Genomic DNA, 7,414 nt, shown 5'->3' with positions numbered 1-7,414 from the left:
CAATAAATAAGTAAGTTTGCATATTTCACAGAAATATTTCATGCAAAAAAAGTTGTTTCTCTAACTTCTTCATGGCATTCATGCAGAATTATTATAAAAATAGAATGTAAGAAGATAACAGCGATGGAATGCTTAGCGGTAAATTTGAACATATGACCTTCCACAAGTAACACACAATTTGAAATAGTATTTTTCTTGTCTGGCATACCGCTTTTAACCTTAATGGCTAAGACCGTACAGGAAAAAAGAACATAAATGGCAACAAAAAATCCATTTTTGCTCGCAATATCAATTTGTGATAAAACAATTCCAACTACACTCAATATCATCGAACACAGCCAAGAGTTGGCTGATCTGATTTTCCTAGTATAATTCAAAAGAAAGAAAAAAAAAAAGTTGAACGAAAAGGCATGAATAGACTTCACTGTAATGGACCTCCGGTATTTTTAGCACGACAATATTTATTATTTATTTATTTGCCGTTTCCGTTTTTATCGATTGATCTTTTCGACATTGGAAAGAGTATATAATCTTCGCGGGTCATTTTTTGCAGAATTATTGTTTACCGGTGAGTATAAAATAAAAATTACAAACATTTTTATATTCATTCCACTTCTGGTTATACCGATTACATCTACATGAATTCAACATGCTCATAATTTGAATAATTTCTATGAAAGATTGGGTGCTCACGTGTTATATTACTTATGTCGGGGTACCTATTACACGTATTAATAAAGTGAATTCCGAGATATGTAAGACTTAAATCACTGTAAAGTACCTACACGAACGAAAAGTCAATTATTTATACAAAATTCTATGCAATAAAAAAGTGAAATTTCCTCCTGATCTAACTAGTCTATCGGCACTTCCCACATGGTAAATCACAAACCAAACGATTCGCAGTACGAAATGTGTAGTCTAATCCTTTTAATCCATTTTCTAGTAAATGTTGGCTACACCCATTTCTAACCTTTCGTTGGGTATATGTGCGTGCGTACAATTAATATGTTTTCATGCTGCTGAACTACAGAATCGTAACTAAAAATATATTCTTGGTGCAACTCATTCACAATTTCTCATTTCCTCAGCTCGAATGTACACCCGTAGAGTATTGACCTAGTAGTTAACACTCAGGGTAACTGATAGCCTGACTACCAAATCAAAATTTGTAAAGTTCTTTCCTGTCGTTTTGACTGACTTACACATTAACAATGTTGTAACCAAGTGAGCAAACAAGGACGCTGATTATACTTAATTATGAATTACGGTTTGCTGCCTCAACATTGTGGCTCGGATAATTTTCGTATAAATGTGATACACGCATAAACATTGCTGAATACACATGCGAAATTAAGGGAAACGAAAGTGAGTGGTGGTGCTTAGAATAATTTTCTCCATAGAAATGTCGATAAATCGACACAACCAGATGCACGAAGTTCAATGATTTGGTTGTGATTGTGAAGTATTCGTTCTGGAATGGATTGTATTATATACATTAGTTTGACATTTTCTTCAAACGAAGTGTGACAATTTAGGTCGGCAGATGGCAATTTTGCTATTGTGTGGATACGTAAAGCGATGTACGGAGAACTATTTTCTGAGAGATGTTTTACACCTTTGTTTGGCACCATTGCCTTCATACATTTTAGCTTTTTTTTATTACTTTCTTCGTCTTAATTGGACTCTGAAAATGTGAATGACTTACTATAAATCACTCTGGAGTTGGTACTCATCATCATCATCATGCATTCTTTGCTGTTTGTTTTCCCACAACATTAATTATGACCATTGGAGATGGCAAGCGCCAATCAAAACTACTCTCCACGCAATAAAGTAATTAACAATAATTTCAACAAAACATAAAGTCTTAATTATTTTCTCGGATGAAATCGCACTTTTCGACCTGCAGCTAGTTCTTTTTTTCTGTCTTCTTCTTCTTCTTCTCTGCAGCATCAATAAAATGCAAGTATAATAAGCTTACGCTTGCATAATGTAAAAAGAGGCATTTTATAAATTCATACCACTAACTTCGTACAATTTACAATGTTCATATTTCCAGCGAGTGCATGTTTAGATGTTATTCTTCGGACAATTATTTTAAATGGGTGCTTCATGCAAACAGACGCACATTTTCAATAAATATAACGTTATTCACCATTTTCGCTAAATTTATGTTTATTATTTTAATAAAATATTGGCAACGGTGCATTTTACAATTTTCCGCATACCAAAATCAAAAATGGCATTTTGTATATTAACGATTTTGCTACACGTTGGATAACTATACCTTCAACGAAAACAAAATCAATATTCTGTGTTCCATAGTAATCAGACAAAATATAATTCTTATAAAAGGTAAAGTAAGTCTCTCTTTTTCAAATATGTTCGCATATAATCAGTAAAACCGAAGATTCCACACACCATTCTCTATCTAGTATTCTACATAAAAATAATATTGCATCTTTGTGGGTAACATCTAGGCTCTTTTAATTGGATGTATCAGCTAATGCGTTTGACCATTATAATTGTACGAGCTATTGTGTGTTTTTGTATAATATTACAATGCATTTTGCTGCATCGGTTGCATTGTTAAAAGGCAAGAAAATCATTTTTTTTTCTCTCTTTTTCGTTGTTTTATCGTAGTTCATATGGGATAAGATGATGATAATGTAAGAAAGGAAAGTCAAGAAAAAAAAATCATTTTATTGATATATGCGTGGTGGAAGAAAAATGTTCCTTTATGTTCAATGTATAATAACATATGAAATGAATAGAACATAAATGTGTACAGGCGTTAAAAATTCTTTTAACAGCCATCGTTTCTTTAAAGTTTAGAAAATGGTTCATATAAAAAAGGTAAATGTACTCATTGTGCCGACCGATGACAATACGTTACTTGGGTGCACCGTATACACATAATAATATACACGTATATATACGTATGATATTGACTTTACCATCGATACCATAAAAGTGTAACCAATGCAATTATATCTTTTTGTTTGCGTAGTTTGCAATACTTTTGTTGAATGCGCTTAGTGAGTTTTGTATTTAAACGTTGTACAGGATAATCCGCAAAATAACTTAAGGACAATCGGAGAATTTCTGGCAGAACATTATATATACGCACAACAATGCACCGAAACGAATAGCATACGTTTGTCGACTTTTTCTGTTAAACATTTGCTTGATTTCTATTCTAGGAAGGTAGCAAAAATGTATAAATTACAATAAAAGTCGTCAGGCAATCTATTATACACGTCAGAGTAACGAAAGTCGGTAGACATTTATCTGTCTGTGGTAATCATAAGAAGACAGTTATGATGAAAAAGGCACAGTCGTTGTTAAGTCCATGAAAGATGATCAAAAATTTATGCAAAAGATAAAACAAATTATGTGCATAGCGGAAAAAATAAACTTTCGTGCTAGCCAGCGTGTTACTTTATTATATCCTTTATAACACTTTAAGAAATTGACGAACAAAGAATAAGAAAGACATGATGGATATATTCTCGGTTGTATGCAACTATGAAATGAGTGAATGAGCAAAATTCCCAGTTCAGGGATTTGTCTTTATTCGAAATGAAAAATTTACCATCATTCCAACCAGACAAATTAACAAAACGAATTCTTGGAAAATAATGAGTCAGTAGAAATCTAATAATTCCAAGTATACTAATTACTGAACTTCTTCATGTTGCATCTTTTGCTTATAGCGATCGAGTTATTTTATGTTCGTCGTTTTACTATAATTTGTTTCACCCGTTAATCATTTGAACCAGTTTTACCACACAATTGGAAAACTAACTGATAAAGTGATTTATGATTACGATGTAATTATGCCATTCGAAGTTAATAATTTTTCTAAATTACTTAATTCCGTCAGAATGCATTCATTTATAAGACTCGTAAAATCTTCGCTGATTAATTTCATTTCTACAACATTTTCTTCATATTTCTTTAATAATTTGACGTTATTACCAACATTAACAAATTCCTCAAGATAAACGTCTTGAAATGCCAAAGAAAACGCAATAGCTAGAAGATCTCCGTCTTCTCTGTGACTTATCTTAGTAGTTACTTGTATTGAGATGAACGTTTCTGCAAGTAGGGATAACTTTGATAAATTAAATTCGAGAAAGGAAATGTTTAACTACAAGGATATCAGTATATCAATACGTAAGGTATATCAATATCCAATTGCTATGCAGTTAGATTTAATTAAGTTTCACTAGCCTCCACATGACCGCAATGTAGCGAACATATAACATGGTAAATGTATAACAACACACGTAATAAATATTCTGCATGTAAAATTTAAATTAATTTACACCCGAGTTACTGCACTTGCTCTCAAACAAAATTTCGTAAAAAAAAACGAGTCGTAGGTACGGATCAAATTTTAATCCAGCGATTGAGGCAATGTTTTAATTATATTTTCGTTGTTGTTGTTGAAAGTGTATACCGAACATGACATTGTTATTTATTTTCGTGTGTTGTGTATGTTCTTTCCACATTAATGTTGGGAATTATTTTATTTTATAAAATCCCCAACAAATTAACATTTTTTTTATTTCCGTGGCCGGCCAGTGTATCCAAAAAAAACTGACCATTGTACATAAATTGTACAAAAATAAAGGTGAATGCTGGAATTTTGCAGGCTTGCTAATATTGAACATTGGCTGGATACAAGTAAACAAGGGTTTGATCAATTTTATGCCATTCGAATGTAATATACAACAAAGGGATATATTCTATTTTCCCTGATAAATAAATCTTGACCAAAATTGCATTATGTATGTTTGATTGGTGTGGCATGCAATATTGGGTCTGGAGTACAATAGGAAATACCTGGAATGTTCAGCAAATAATAATTTGGGCTGCTGGTAAAATGTCCGGTTTTGTATTGTAGCTGATGATTGATTAATTGCTTTTCTCGAATTGAATTCAATTTATTTGCTGACTTTATTGAATTCTTTGACTATATGTCTGCTGTGGTACAATTCAATCAGAGTAAGAGAGTGGATGTCATTAAGCACTAAACACAAAGGAACAATCTGATTAGAACAGAAGAGGATATTTAGCGTTTGGATTGAACTAAAACACAGCTTAGTGTTGCGTTTGTACATTTTCCGTTGTTATTACTTGTATGCAGTGAAGCAACACCTCACGCAAAAAAAATGTGTTTCTAAATTTATATTCCGCGAATGTATTCTTGAATGCTCTACCTTTGATGTTGACTTGTTTCAACCAGTATAATGTTGCTTCTTGAATTTTAACAAAAATAGTTCTGCATTAATGCATTCTAATTTTATGCGATTGTCGTGCGGCTTTTCCCATTTATTCGGAATAACTTTGTAGTGCAAGTAGTATGTATAATCTAATCCATTCGCAAACCAGACAGAGCTAATATTTATATAATTTTATACACGAAGAAATATTAAAATCATTTCCTCGAAGCGTACACAAATACGGTGTATTATATAACCCTCTTGATACACAATCCCTTTTTAATATATGAAGTACAAAAAAAAAAACAGAATTTTTTTTGCAAAAAAAAATATTTCGTTAAATAAAAGTATAATACAGACTACAGAGTGAGATCCAGATCACTCTCGACTCGACAGGTTTTGGTTTTATATTTTGTTCATAATTCAACCACTTTCTGCTATTATTCGGATCTCTGGTACAGAAATTGTGATTATTCTTTCATGTGGACTCTTCACACGATCAAAACTGGCAGACAACAGCGAAAATTTTGATATTGTATTAGGTGTGTCATGCATGTACGTACATACTCGTATCCATCGTATTCGTATAATGAACAAAGTGTGTGATGTGGAAGAATTCCTTTCAGTTTAAATTAATACTACCCATGAGTGTTACAGTGGAGTTTCTCGAATGGTGTTAAGAGCATAAGTGTGAAAAAGGGGTAGAATTCATTGTATTAGTTTTTAAAGAAAATTTTCATTTTTAACACATAATAGTAGAGATTGCGTGAGCGTTGTTAAAGCTGGGTTAATGAGACAGCAGTTTGTACATGTATAAGCTCTGCGTAAATAATACCGCGATGTCATGTGTGTACATGGTAAGTATACATATATATATGTACAGTGTATGTTCAAAGGACTTATGGCATTCTGCAGACGCATAAAAAATTCTTTTATTCTTTTCAATTACTTGGTGTGTAAGCGGCTTGATCTTGAATTAAAGGAAATACATTTCAATCAAATTATCCATTGTTCAAAGAATGTTGAAATAATATTTCGCGTTAACCCTAAACATCCTTTGAGAGGCTGTTGTTTTAAGTATGTTTGATAATACCATAAAGGTGTTACACACAGAAAAAAATAACTCAGTTACAGTCCATTTGTTTCCCGATTTATTGCTCTGCTCTGTATAACAAAAAAAATGCCGACAATCTTTCGAAGCAGCTATTGTATAGATACACGCAGTTAATGCGTTAATCCTTTTGGTAAATAAACGAGACAAAATGCCTATTTCAGAGTTAATAAAAGCGATAAAGTGTGCGCTGTGGATGACCGTAATATTCCGCAAATCCAAAAATCTTTTGTAACAATGACGATGTTGTTTATATATTGGAGTGAGTTTTTCGTAAAACGTTTTATGCTATCCGTCTTTAAACTTGACGGTTTTACTAACGAAACCTTTGTACAGTTGAGTAACCAGAAAATCGACAATATTCTTGGAACAAGTGACGATTTCCCGATGACCGTACGAATGAATCTGGACGGGTTCTGTTGAAAATGTTTGACGTAGTTTAAAAATGTTTACAAAATGACGTAATACAGATAATATCCAGATTGTTGATATGGAAAGATTAGATTAGACGAGTTCATAAATTTTGTTCAGTTTTTGGTCAGAATGAAATTCACTTTCCAAATCGAAATATTGAAAATTGAAGTACGTATCAGTTTTGATTGAGCCTAGTTCAATGCTATTCTAATTTAAATTCATTTAAGTTTCTAATACGCGCACTGGAAATCATTTACGAAAATGCCGAACGAGAATACTGTCTCAAAACCACAGCGACTAAATTCTGTTGAAGGAAGCAGAAGAGGTGACTATTACGAAGTAAAAAGAAATCTTTTTTTGTTAGTTTTCGAGTATATAATTATTGCTGATGTTCAACATTTTTTAGACCGTTTTGAGACATGTCATCGATGCGCCGAAGGTGTGTCCCCCGGGCTACGCCTTGGATAAAAAAGGAAGATGTCAACCAATTTACCGATAAGGATTACGCTGCATGTTTGTCTGATTTTCTTTGTGAACGAAAGAAAACCTACATAATGTGATTATATCCGATCTAAAATACGATTCATAATGAAACTAAGTGACTGTATGCAATTCTTATTCGACGAATAAAAGTTTTACCTTTTCGACATTGATT

The 7,414-nt window shown here is 32.5% G+C and overlaps 1 long non-coding RNA gene across 1 annotated transcript; it reads left to right on the top strand.

Annotated features, from left to right (window-relative positions):
* Positions 1–6,916: 6,916 nt before the first annotated feature.
* LOC119082973 lies at positions 6,917–7,404 on the top strand. The gene is made up of 2 exons (XR_005088759.1): positions 6,917–7,098; positions 7,166–7,404. It is a non-coding gene; the product is annotated as an uncharacterized LOC119082973 (long non-coding RNA).
* The last annotated feature ends 10 nt before the right edge of the window (positions 7,405–7,414 follow it).

The sequence above is a fragment of the Bradysia coprophila genome, unplaced genomic scaffold (genome assembly GCF_014529535.1).
Source record: "Bradysia coprophila strain Holo2 unplaced genomic scaffold, BU_Bcop_v1 contig_52, whole genome shotgun sequence".
In the NCBI taxonomy this organism is placed as follows: Eukaryota; Metazoa; Arthropoda; class Insecta; order Diptera; family Sciaridae; genus Bradysia; species Bradysia coprophila.
Note: the sequence above shows the minus strand (reverse complement) of the source record. Positions and strands in the feature narration are given on the sequence as shown.